The sequence below is a fragment of the Chrysochloris asiatica genome, unplaced genomic scaffold, assembly GCF_000296735.1.
Source record: "Chrysochloris asiatica unplaced genomic scaffold, ChrAsi1.0 scaffold00015, whole genome shotgun sequence".
NCBI lineage: Eukaryota > Metazoa > Chordata > Mammalia > Afrosoricida > Chrysochloridae > Chrysochloris > Chrysochloris asiatica.
In genome coordinates this window covers 21,602,355-21,615,843 of record NW_006408533.1, presented here as the reverse complement: position 1 = coordinate 21,615,843, position 13,489 = coordinate 21,602,355, and the positions used below count along the sequence as shown (strand labels likewise).

Sequence of the window (13,489 nt, the reverse complement as noted above, 5' to 3'; positions counted from 1 at the left end):
CAGATGACTGGATTTATCTTTAATACTTTGGACATATTGTGAGGGGCCAGTCATCAAGACCTGATCATCAAGCTTGGTAAAATAGAGGGTCAGTGAAAAAGAGGTATACCCTCCATGAGACGGATTGGCACAGTGGCAGCAGCAATAGGTTCATTGCAACAATTGTGAGGGCTGCACAGGAAAGGTGGTATTTCGTTCTATTGCTATAGGTTCTATTGCTACAGAGTTGCTATAGGTCAGAAACCACTCGATGAAATCTAACAACAACATGTGTAAGTAAAATATTTTAAGAAAAGTGAACATCACTTCAATATATTATATTCACTTTTGTGGAAAGGGTTTACTATTTTATCTAGTTGTGAGGATTATTGTTTTCTTTACTTTGAAGTGCAATCCATACTGAAGGCTTTGGTCTTTGACCAAACTCATCAGTATGTATTTTTAAGTCCTCTTTGCTTCCATCAAGCAAGGTTGTACCATTTGCATGTCACAGGTTTTAATGAGTCTTCCTCTAATCCTGATGCTACATTCTTCTTCATATAACCCAGTTTGTCCTATTATTTGCTCAGTATCCAGATTGAATAAATATAGTGAAAGAATACAACCCTGGTGCACATCTTTTCTGATTTTAAACCATTAATTATCCACTTATTCTCTTCTATTGGCTGCCTTTGAACTGGTTCCTGGTGACATCATCACATGTCCTGGAATATCCATTCTTCATAATGTTAGCCATAGCTTTTCATGATTCACACAGTGGAAAGCCTTTGAATAGTCAATAAAGCACAAGTAAACTTTTTTTTTTTTAATATATATATATTCTCTGCTTTCAGCCAAGATTCACCTGAAGTCAGTAAAGATATCCTTAGTTTCACATCCTCTCCTGAATCTCCTTTGAATTTCTGACAGTTTCATGTCAATATATTGCTAACACCATTTAAAAATAATCTTCAGGACAATTTTACTTGCATGAGATATTAATGATATTGTCCAATGGTTTCTGAATTCTGTTGGGTCACCTCTCTTTGGAATGGCACAAATATGGATCTCTTCTAATCAGCTGGCCAAGTAGCTGTCTTCCAAATTTCTTGGCATAGATGAGTGAACATCTGCAGGATTGCATCAGTTTGTTAAAATATTTGAATTTGCATTCCATTAGTTACTGGAATCTTGTTTTCTGACAATACCTTCAGTGACTCTTGGACTTATTTCAGTATCATTAACTCTTTATCATGTGCTACTTCTTGAAATGGTTGAATATCAACCTTTCTTATTTGGTACAGTGACTCTGTGTATTGCTTCCATCTTCTTTTGATGCTTTCTGAAGCATTCAGTATTTTCCTCTAAAGAACCTTCAGTATCGCCAGTTGAGGCTTGAATTTTTTTTTCATGTTCTTTCAGCTTGAGAAATGCTGTATATACTCTCCCTTTTGGTCTTCTAACTCCAGGTCTTTTTTCATAAAAATGTAACACTTTAATTTTTCTTCATGAACTGCCCTATGAAATTTTCTGTTTAGCTTTTTTACTTTCTCATTACTTCCATTCGCTTTAGCATCTCTATACTGGAAAGCAGGTTTCATAGTCCCTTCTGACATCTATTTTGGTATTTTCTTTCTTTATTGTCTTCTTAATGACATTTTGTTTCTTCCTGCATTATGCTCTTGATGTCACCCCTAATTTTTCTGGTCTTCAGTCATTAGTATCTACTTTGTTCTTGAGATGGTCTGTAAATTCATGTGAGTTATGTTTTTGGTCATATTTTGGCTATTGTATACTTGTTTTAATTTTTTCAGTGTCAGTCAGAACTTTCATATGAGCAATTGATGATCTGTTCCACAGTGTGTCTCTGGCCTTTTTTTTTTTTTTGACTAATTAAATTGAGCTTTTCAATAGTCTCTTCCTACAGATGTAGTCAATTTGTTTCTGTGTGTTCCATCTGTTGCAGTATATGTGTGTAGCTATGTTCTATGTTGCGAATTTAAGAAAGGTATTTGCAATGAATAAGTCATTGGTCTTGCAAAATTCTATCATGTAATCCGCAGCATCATTTCTGTCACTGAGGCCATATTTTCCAAACAATGATCCTTCCTCAGTTATTAAGTTAAGACATAAACTAGGAATCACTGTGAAAATATGTTTTAGATATGCAAATTATTTATAATATTTTGACTTTTATTGCAGAAGATTTCCTTGACAGTATGAGTGGGATCTGATCCCATCAGTTAAGAGAAGAACTGAAATTTCCTTGAAGAAAAGTAAATTACATTTATTAACGAACTTCAACTTTTGCCTTAGAGATCCATCTTGCCCTTCTTAATAGTCAACCCTATGGAATTAAGCCCCACAGTCATATAAGCCAAAATCTCTCATAAGAAATGTCTATCTACTTAACTATGCATTCTCTACAGAAATAGTCATTGTACACATGAAAAAGAAAAGGAAACAAAGGCTAATGTTTAAGCATTTTAGGAGGTAACATATAATCAAGAACTGATGACAGCAGATTTTTTTTTTAATTGTTGTTGTTGAGTACCGTGAAGTAGAAAATGAGAAGATTTTAGTAAGTCTTTGGTCCCTATAGTCCCCTTGTCTAGAACAATTAAATTACATCTCTCAGACAGTACAAGACTAGTCTGTGGGCTCTGGGTATGCTGATGAGTTGACAGCAGGGCCAGTGGCATTTGTTTTGGGGAAGATGGTGGTTTGACCCCGGCAGCCATCTTGGCGGACTTGACAGGCTGAAAGACACAGGCGACGTCCCTAGCGGTGCTGGCGCTGCGCTGGAAGGTGGGCTCAGGGTTCTTGAGGAGCTGGGTGTGCAGAGGGCTTGAGGGTTCCAATGTGGGGGTGATCACTAGGGAGGTTTTTGAGGGGCTCCTAGGTGTCCAGAACCACATCAGAGGTGTGCTTGACACTGCTCTGCCATTCTAGCTCCCGCAGCTCATTCAGGGCAGAGTTGAGAGTAGCCTCAATAGCCTTTGCAATGATCTCTGGGTCCGTCGGCCGATGATTATTGAAGCTTTTTGACCTCCTTCTGTCACCGTCTTCCGGATCTGTGGACTGACCGGGTGATTCTTTAGGGATGAGTGGCGGCAGATGGAGTTGAGGCTGCCATGCCCACTGATGGAACACTTATCTGGCCCTTCCTTGAGGAGACTCTGGCTCATGATCAGCTGTGTGTGTGTGTGTGTGGAGGGGGGGGGAGTCGGCAACCAGCCCCCACCCCCGGGGATGAGGAGTCAGTTAGGGGACAGCTCAGCCCATGGCTGTCATTTCGAGATGTTTTCCGGAGACTCCCAGACTCTGGACACTTCCTTTGCTTGTTGATGTTTGCAAGATAAATATCAGCAACATAACCCACAATGGGACAGCTGGTCCCTGATCTGGCTGTCACCTTTTCTTCAGGTTGCTCAGAAATGACCTCAATCTCAGACTTGGGGCTGGACCTCTCCAAGACACCGTCCTCGGTGTCTTGTAAACCATCCTCGGTGTCTTGGACCACGATGTACTGATGGGGGATGAGTCCGTCAGTTCCATTGTGCCAGCCTTCCCACCAGTCCTTAGAAGCCGGCTGGTACAACAGCAGGGATGCCACCTTGAGAGAAGATGTCTGAGTTGCACTGAAGGCACTGGCAAGAAACAAGGTTCCAGGAATTGGTGGACTACCAATTGAGATCTTTCAACAAACGGATGCAGCATTGGAACCTATATCAAGTAATCTATACCAAGGAATTTTTAAGATAGTCATCTGGCTGGCCTACTGGAAGAAGTCCATATTTATGCTTATTCCAAAGAAACGTGATCTGACATGATCAGGAAATGTCTGAACTTACAGAGTGGAGGCATTCAGACCTGCCATCACCAGCCACCTTACCAGTACCTGTACACCCAGTCCCTGCAACTACCTTTTCATACCTAAGGTGCTTCCCTCTCTTGCACCTGATCTCAATCTGATTACAGACCCACACCGTGTTCTGCTGAGCCAAACACCCCAGCAAGCTATTATTGCTTTTTTCAATGTGCACTGAAATTATTTGTCTATTTATTAGTCAGTCCCTCCTACTATTTTGCAGGAGTCCTGGTGTGGTGCTGTGGGTTAATGCGCCAGACTGCAAAGCCATTTGAACTGCAAGGTCAGCAGTTCAAGCTCACCAGCTGCTCCTTGGAAACCCAATACAGGAACGCTATAGGTCAGAATTGACTCGACGGCACTTAACAACAACTATTTTGCTTGTTCTAATACAAAATTGAATCTAACACAACCTTGGGTACATCAGAAAATAATTTTGTTGAATTAAAATTTTACTAATCAAATTATTAGTATCCTGACATCAAAGAGTAGACAAATAACAACTATAGAGGGTAACTGTAGTGTCTGCCTTTGCTTGGGTCATGACAACTGAGCTGAAGTATGGTGATCATGTGTATCTTGAAGTCAGACACCATACCATTTCCTTAGCATTATTTCTGCCTATCAGGACTTAGTGCCTGGACTCATATGAGTCCTATCTGGTCTATTTCATGCATGAGATTCTATAAATAGCACTTGGCCTACAAAATACTGGAGAAAAGGCTTTCAGAAAAAAGGTGAGAAGAGATGGTACAAATAAAGTTCAATTTTCTCATCAAGCTGCTACACTGCAGATAGTCACGACCCAAACAAAGGCAGACACTCCATCTCTCCTCTGTAGTTGCTGTTTGTCAACTCTTTGATATCAGGATACCAGTTATTTGCCCCAATAGATTGAAGCATCTGTGGCTAAGGACAACAATTAGAGCAGGTGTTGTGAATAGTCAGTCTATTATAGTGTGAAACGGGAAAGCATGACACCATGGCAACGCCTTGATGCATGCAGTTGGTGACTGCGTATCTCTAAGTATAGCACTTGCTTACTCATGGCACACAGTTATTTCTTTTTAAAAATTCTGTGGTGCGTAGCTGTTTGCAAAGCTCATTTGAAATAGTTAACACCCATGTTCTCACACAGTGAACATGTGAAGTGAAGAGGACTCACATACATAGATGTTACATGACATTTGACAGGATAAATTACTGAATATGAAGGTACAACCTTCTCTAGGATTTAATCAAATTATATTTATATTTAGGTAAAAAAAATCTGTGAATAGAAAGACTGTAGAAACATTGAAGCACATGAGTTATGTTGTTGGAGGAGAATATTGAAATCAAACGATGTACGGCACTGGTCAATTCTGCTGCACAAGACCTCTTTAAAGTTTTGAAGAGCAAATATGTCAGTTTGAGGACTAAGGTACAATTGACCAAGCCATGGTATTTTGAATAACTTTAGATACATGCAAAAGTTGGATACTGAATAAGGAAGACCATAGAAGAATTGATGAATTTGAGTTACAATGTTGGAAGAGACTATTGAAAGTACCAGGGACTGCCAAAAGAACAAGTAGATCTGTGTTGGAAGAAGTACAGCCACAGTAGTCCTTGGAAGCCAGGAGGGTCAGACTTCATCTCTCATACTTCGGACATATAGTCAGAAGGGACCAGTCACTGGAGAAGGATACCATGTTTGGAAAAGTGGAGGGTTGAAGAAGAAGAGGAAGACCCCCAGGGAGATGGATTGGCACAGTGATGACAGCAATGGGCTCAAACGTAGCAACGATTGTGAGGTTGGCCCAGGACTGGGCAGTGTTCATTCTGATGTGCATAAAGTCGCTATGAGTCTGTATCGACTTGATGGCACCTAACAGCAGCAACAGCAATAGTCAGAGGAGCTTAAGGAAGCGGATTAATCTGGATTCACATAAGAATTTTCTGGCGGAGCTATGAAAATTAATTTCTTTTCTGGAGAAGACCTAAGTACAAACATAGTCCTTTCATATTAAGAGGTGAATTTACTGAGCTCTTGATTGCTGTTGCTAATTCACAATATCTCTGATTTTCTCTTCAACAAATTAAGACCCTAAATTATGTTGAGGAAGACTCATTAACAACCAGCAATATACAGATGATACATTCTCAATTGCTGGAAGTGAAGAGAACTTAAAATACTAATTGATGAAGATCAAAGACCACAGCATTCAGTATGGATTGCACCTCAATGTAAAGAAAACAAAAGTACTCATAACTGGACGGATAATAATATCATGATAAAAGGAGAAAAGATGGAAGTTGTCAAAGACTCCATTTTGCTTGGATCTATACTCAACTCTCATGGAAGCCTCAGTCTCAATAAAGCAAATAATGTATTGCAATAGGCATATTTGCTTCAAAAGACTAAAGTGTTCAAGAGCAAATATTTCAGTTTGAGGAGACTATTGAAAGCACCATGGACTGCTAAAAGAAAAGACAAATCTATTTTGGAAGATGCACAGCCAGAATGCTCCTTGCAGGCAAGAATGGTGAGACTTAGTCTCTTATACTTTTGGCATGTTATTAGGCTGGAGCTGTCCCTGGAGAGGGACATCATACTTAGTACAATGAAGGGTCAGTGAAAAAAGAGGAAGATTTCTAAAGCAATGGATTGACTCAGCTCCAGCAGCAAGCATAACAATTGTGAGAATGGTAAAGGACCAGGCTGTGTTTCATTCTGTTCTGCATGTTTGTTATGAGTCAGAATCGATTTGACAGCACTTAACAACAACAATGAAAATTCTGTTGAACATAGGAAATAATTAGCTTTAGCTTTTTGAAAAGTTAGCTGAATATACCAAAGGTCTAAATAAACAAACCGAGTCTGGGAACATGAAGAAGAAAGTACAATTTGATACTTCTCTAGTAATTTTCATGGGAAAAATATCTGTCATGAGTCTTGATGACATGACTCTTACAAATAGGCTGTGCGCCAAAATAAGGATGAATCACTTTCAAAAAAACAAAGTGATTAACAAAGCAAAGCAAAAATCTCATTGCCGTAGAGTTGATTCTACATAGGGTTTCTGAGACTAAATCTTTATGGGAGCAGACAGCTTCATTTCCACCCCTCCACCCCCCACAAGGTGTGGTTGGTGGGTTTAAACTACTTACCTGTGGTGAAGAGAAGAAATTTATTAATAAAGGTCAGAAAGTATAGGGAAATATGCACATTCATAAACTGAAAGGTTGACATTTGTAGCCCATGGACATTATTGTTAAGTGACATTGATTTGTTTTTGACTCATTGTGGCCCTGTGTAGGGTTTCCCGAGGAGCAGCTACTCAGTTTGAAATGCTAACCTTTGGTTAGCAGTCCAATGCTTATCCTATGGTACCAAAAAGGAATACTATCATGCACCATAGGAAGCATATGCAGATAGAGGAAAGAGTTGCATTTTAAACAATAATCTCAAATTGGTGATATTAAGTATGATACGGGGTGAAGCTCAAACAATTACTTAAATTTTCTTTCCTGATAGAGAAGACAGACTTCAGAACTTTTCTACGGTATCATACTAGTTTTTGTCTCTTATATTCACCTTCTTCCCTTTACCAAGACGGGCTGTGACATGAAACAGGGTATATTAAACAGTTTTAGATTCATGTTATGTGATACCATTATGCTTCCATGACTACTGATCTAAACCTGACAATGTGCCCTTTTCTAAACACAGGGTTTCTTCACTTCATTTCTAGATGTAGTTCTAGAACTGCAGCTAGATCGTAATCCTAGCCACCTGCTTTCCCATCCTAATACGACCATCCTAACACTAAAGCACAGCCTGGTGATAGGCTCCATTTTTCAAAAATCAACACATCTTTTCTAATCCTGACTGCATGCCTACTTATATTTGTCTGTTTCGAATGTGAGAATAAGAACCTTCTACTTTTGTTGTATCTTCCTTTCTTAGCCTTGTGTTATTTATCCTAGGTTGTGAAACATTTTCATATGATCTTCGCTGTTTGAGTGGGTTTTTTTTAATGCTCTTTTACCTTCTATGTACCCTAGGTGGCCCATGGGTGAAACCTGTTTTCTAGCCTTTGTTTCTTTCTCTTTACTGATATACTGAGCAACAAGAAAATAAAAGTAGATTTGGACATCATACTGACCAGCATAGATAAATCAACCTTTGAAATATACCTGTTTCATCCTTTGAGTAGGTTAGGAGAAGACTGGCCAGAATTGTGACAAAGTGTAACAAAATCAAATAAGAAAGCATAAATAATCATGGATTGTGCACATTTTAAAATAAGGAAATTTCAAATCTCCCTAAAAAAGCTGGTGACTTCATGAATGAAAATGAAAGTAACGTATGTGTCTTAATCCAAACACAGACACCAGAAAGACAAACTAGGATTATACTATGAAGTAGCTTTCAGGATAATACACTGAAAAATGTAATCATGTATAAATCATGCACAAAGCAGAAACTACAAATTCTGTATTTGGCAAGAATTCGATTCTTTGCATAATTCTTTCATTTTCATTTTGTTGCTTCCATTCTCCTCTCATAGAAATGGCTACATAAAACAAAGACATAAACTGTGTGCAATTAAAATGGGGAAATAGCTGAAAGGAATGTATTGATAATTATGTTAAAATCTATACCATAAGGATTCTTACATTCTTAGGCATCTAATTTGTCGCTTGTTGACACCAGCATCTCAATTCTACCCATCTGAAGCTTTGTTTTAGGCAACTTCTTTCAGAGTGAGCAAACTTATGTACCATTGAGTTGACAAAAGTATAACTGTATCCCTCCATAAAAAGACCATTGAGCAAACTTCCAGTAGCAGGATGTTGTTGTTGTTGTTAGGTGCCATCAAGTCGGTACCGACCCATAGATACCTTATGCACAGCAGAATGAAACACTGCCCAATCCTGGGCCAACCTCACTACTGTTGCCATGCTTGAGTCCATCGATGCTGTCACTTGGCCAATCCATCTGGTTGGGAGTCTTCCTCTTTTTCTCTGACGCTCCACCTTACCAAACATGATATCTTTCTCCAGCAACTGCTCACTCCTGGCAATATATCTGAAGTATGAGAGACAAAGGTTGGCCATCTAGGCCTCCAAGGACCACTCTGGCTGCACTTCTTCCAAAACGGAGCTATTGGTTCTTTTTGGCAGCCCATGGCACTTTGAATATTCTCCTCCAATACTATAACTCAAAAGCATCAATTCTTCTGAGGTCTTCCTTATTCACTGTCCAGCTTTCACATGCATATGAGGTTATTGAAAATACCATGGCTTGGGTCAGGTGCACCTTAGTCCTCAAGCTGACATCTTTACTCTTCAACACTTTAAAAAGGTCTTGTGCAGCAGATTTGCCTATACATCATCTGATTTCTTGACTGCTGTTTCTGTGAGTGTTGATAGTGGATCCAAGAAGAATGAAGTCCTTGACAACTTCAATCTTTCCTCCACTGATAAGAATGTTGTTTATTAGTCCAGTGGTGAGGATTTTTGTTTTCTTTACATTGAGGTGTAATCCATATTAAGGCAGCAGGATACACAGATATAATTAATAAGAGGCAGGCCTTGGAAAAGTTCCAGTAGATTGAACTCAATGTTAAAGCAGAGTTCCCACATCCAAGGTTGGGAGAGATTAGGAGAAAGAAATACATGTAAAGACATTATAGTGTATTTGTTCTTTTTGTTAAATTCTATTGAGTCAGATCTGACTAATAGTGACTTTGTATAGAGTTTTCAAAGAGTGGATTGTGGGTTTGAACCACCAAACTTATGGTTAGCAGTCCAATGCTTAGGTTACAGAGCCACACCAGGATCCCATGGTGTATATAGATCACTAAAAAAGAACTAAATGTCATTGAATTGATTCTGACTCATAACAACCTGGTATAGGGTTTCCAAGATTGCAAATTTTTCCAATGTTTCAGACTTGAGTGAAATTTTTCCAGAGCAGATAATCAATCATCTGTTTTACATTCAACAAATCATATACTTGCTTTCATTTAATTGATTGCAATACCTCAATGTAATATCACTTGTCCCACTTCCTCCTTGTGATTCTTGTTTCCATTCCTTGACCATTCTGTGGCATGCATTCTTCATGAGAGTTAGTTCCCCCTATATACTTATCTTAAGGAGCTCTGGTAGCATAGTGGTTACAAATCAGGCTGCAAACCGCAAGGTCAGAAGTTTGAAACTACCATCTGTTCTGTGAGAGAAAGATGAGGCATTCTGCTCCCATAAAGATTTACAGCCTCGGAAACCCTATACAGGGTTGCTATGAGTCGGAACCGACTCCACGGCACACAGCAACAGCATATACTTATCTATTGTTTGACATAAAATTGAGTCCTCAGGATGACTTCAGATCCAGACTTGAAGGATGACCAATGTTCATGAGACTATAAATCTGTATGGGAGCAGATAGTTTCTTCTTTCTCCTATGGAGGTGCTGGTGGCTTTGAACCACCGACCTTGTGGTTAGCAGTCCAGGGATTATCCTACTGCACCAACCGGGTGGTGCAATTGGCTAATGCATTTAGTTATTCACTGGAAGGCTGGAAATTTAAGAGGCACTTCAGTGAAAAAGCCTGGAAATCTACTTCAGAAAAAGCCAGCAAAGAAATACAAAAACCCCTATAGATAACAATTTTGGCATACATGGGCTTGCCACAAACTGGAGTTCAATCAATAACAAGTGTTTGTTTGTTTAAGTATAGTGTGTGGAGTCTCATTTTAATCTCATACTTAGAATGGAGTGGAGATATAGTACATCATCTTTTAACTGAGGCTTAGCAATATTTGTTATAGCATTTCAGTTTAATTCCCCTCAATTATCATCACCTCATCCATGAGGTCCAGAATTGTATCATCTCTCCTTTCTGTCAAAATTTATTAATTGCAAAATGCTTTTAAATCTCATTTTCACTGAAATTAATTGTTGCAGTTTAACTTAAGATACAACTTGCTTGTATATAAAAAATATTAGGATGAGAAGCAATATAGTATAGTGCTTATAAGTAGGAAAATGTAGTTCTTTCTGAATTCAAATCTCAGATAAAACACTGGCTCAGTGATTAGCCAATTTATTTATCTTTTTTGTATCTCAATTTTCAAATTTGTAAAATTGAAATTATAGAACTGAAGAAAATTAAAACAAGCCAAGGGAAACAAAATATGATCTTAAATATTTGCCACCTGAATTCAGAGACCATGTCAAGAACAGATTTGATGCATTAGACACATATGACAGAAGACCAGAAGAGTTGTGGGATGACATCAAGGAAATTATACAATATGAAAGCAAAAGGTCATTAAAAATACAGGAAAGAAAAGACTGCAATGAATGTCAGAAGAGACTCTGAAATGTCCTCTCCAACAACAGATACTAAAATACATGGAAGGAATGAGGAAGTAAAAGGACTGAACATAACATTTCAAAGGACAGCTAGAGAAGACAGTCAAGCATTATATTTAAATATGCAAAGACCTGGAGTTAGAAAACTAAAAAAGGAAAACATGCTCAGTATTTATTTCTCAAGCTGAGAGAATTGAAAAAAAAAAAAAAAAAAAAATCAAGTCTCAACTTGAAACACTGAATGACTCTATGGGCAAAATATTGGATGATTCAGAAAGTATCAGAAGAAAATAAAATGAATGAGCAGAATCGCTGTACCAAAAAGAAATGGTTGATACTCACCATTTCAAGAAGTAACATATGATTAAGAGTCAGTGGTATTGAAGGAAGAAGTTCAAGGTGCACTGAAGGCATTTTCAAAGAAAAAAAACTCAGGAAATTGATGGAATACAAATAGAATTTTTTCAACAAACTGAGACAGTACTGAAGACTCTCACTCATGTATGCCAAGAAATTGGACAACACCTACCTGGCCAGCTGAATTGATGACATCTACATCTGTACCCATTCCAACGAGAGGTGACATAACAGAACGTGAAAATCATCGGATAATATCATTAACAACATATACACGTAAAGTTTTACTGAAGATAATTTAAAAATGACCACAACAGTACATCAACAGATATTCAAGCAGGATTCATACGTGTGCCTGGAATGAAAGATATCATTGCTGACACCAGATAAATCTTGACTGAAATCAGAGAATGCCAGAAAGAAGTTGGCCTGTGTTTTATCGGTTGTACAAAGACTGTGTGGATTATGACAAACTATAGCTAGAATTGTAAAGAATAGATATCCCAGAACAGTTCATTGTGCTCATGAAGAATCTGTTAATAGACCAAACAGCAGTTATTTGAACAGAACAAGGGTATATAGAATGGTTTAAAATCTGAAAGGTTTGTGTCAAGGTAATATCCTTTCACCATACTTATTCACTCTGTATGCAGAGCAAATAATCAGATAAACTGGATTTTATAAATAAGACTGTGGCATCAGGATTGAAGGAAAATTCATCGACAACCATTCATCAACAACCTGCGATATGCAGATGATACAAGCTTGCTTCCTAAAAGTGAAGAGCATTTAAAATACTTACAGATGAAGATCAAAGACCACAACCTTCATTATGGATGACCTTCAGTGTAAAGAAAATAAAATCCTCACTATTGGGGTAATAAATAACATCGTGGTATATGGAGTAAAGTTTGAAGTTGTCAAAGATCCCATTTGCTTGGATACACTATAAACATTTATGGAAGCAGCAGTTGAGAAATCAAAGGATGTATTGATTTTGCATTAGTGAAATCTGCTGTATGAGATCTCTTTAAAGTGTTCAAGAGAAAATATGTCAGACTAAGGTATGCTATGATATTTTCAATAGCCTCATAAGCATATGCAAGTTGGACAATGAATAGGAAAGACCATAGAAGAATTAATGCAATTGAATTATGGTGCAGGAGAAGAATACTAAAAGTACCACTGAATGCCAGAAGAACAAATAAACAAGCTAATGGTTGACTTTTGAACTTTTTCTTGGTTGGCAATTGTGGATGTTTCTATTTTGTACTGTGAAATTTACTCTCAGGTTCACAGTGATGAATCCATATTTCATCACCAGTAGGAATTTTTTATAAGAAACATTTACCTTCCTTCCAGGATCAATCCAAATTCTGTTTGCGTATGTTCAAATTCATCTATGTTTTTCTGTGTACTTATTACACAGAAACCTTTTGAAACCCAAGTCTTCATGGATTATTTCATAAGCAGAGCTATGGCTTGTTTGTGAATGAATTGCCACATAATCCACTGTCACTCATCTATTTGACAGAATCATTTCATATGCATGTTCAATGTTGTCATCAGCCGTGGACGTGGACAGGTGTTGTAATATAACCAGAGTGCAGATAATTTTTGACTCACCCTCATACATTTCAAACATTTCAGGTACTATACTAATTTCAAAGACATTATTTCCTCCCTCTTAAGTATTGTAGGACTTTTCTATTCCTCACACCCAGATCTTTCGTGGGAGCCACACTCAGCATCTCAGCAGAAAGTCACCATAGTTTTGAACTCTGTCTATGAACACTATAAGCTGGTATTATTTTAGGTTTTATGTGTGATTTGGTAAGTTATTCTTGGGTCTGGGAAGGCTTATAACTTCCCATATAAATTAATGCTAATTGAGTCCTGGTGTAGCACCT

General features: G+C 38.0%; 1 pseudogene; it reads right to left on the bottom strand.

The window, feature by feature from the left end:
* Positions 1–2,613: 2,613 nt before the first annotated feature.
* Positions 2,614–11,790, bottom strand: LOC102819068 (annotated as a pseudogene).
* Positions 11,791–13,489: the final 1,699 nt, after the last annotated feature.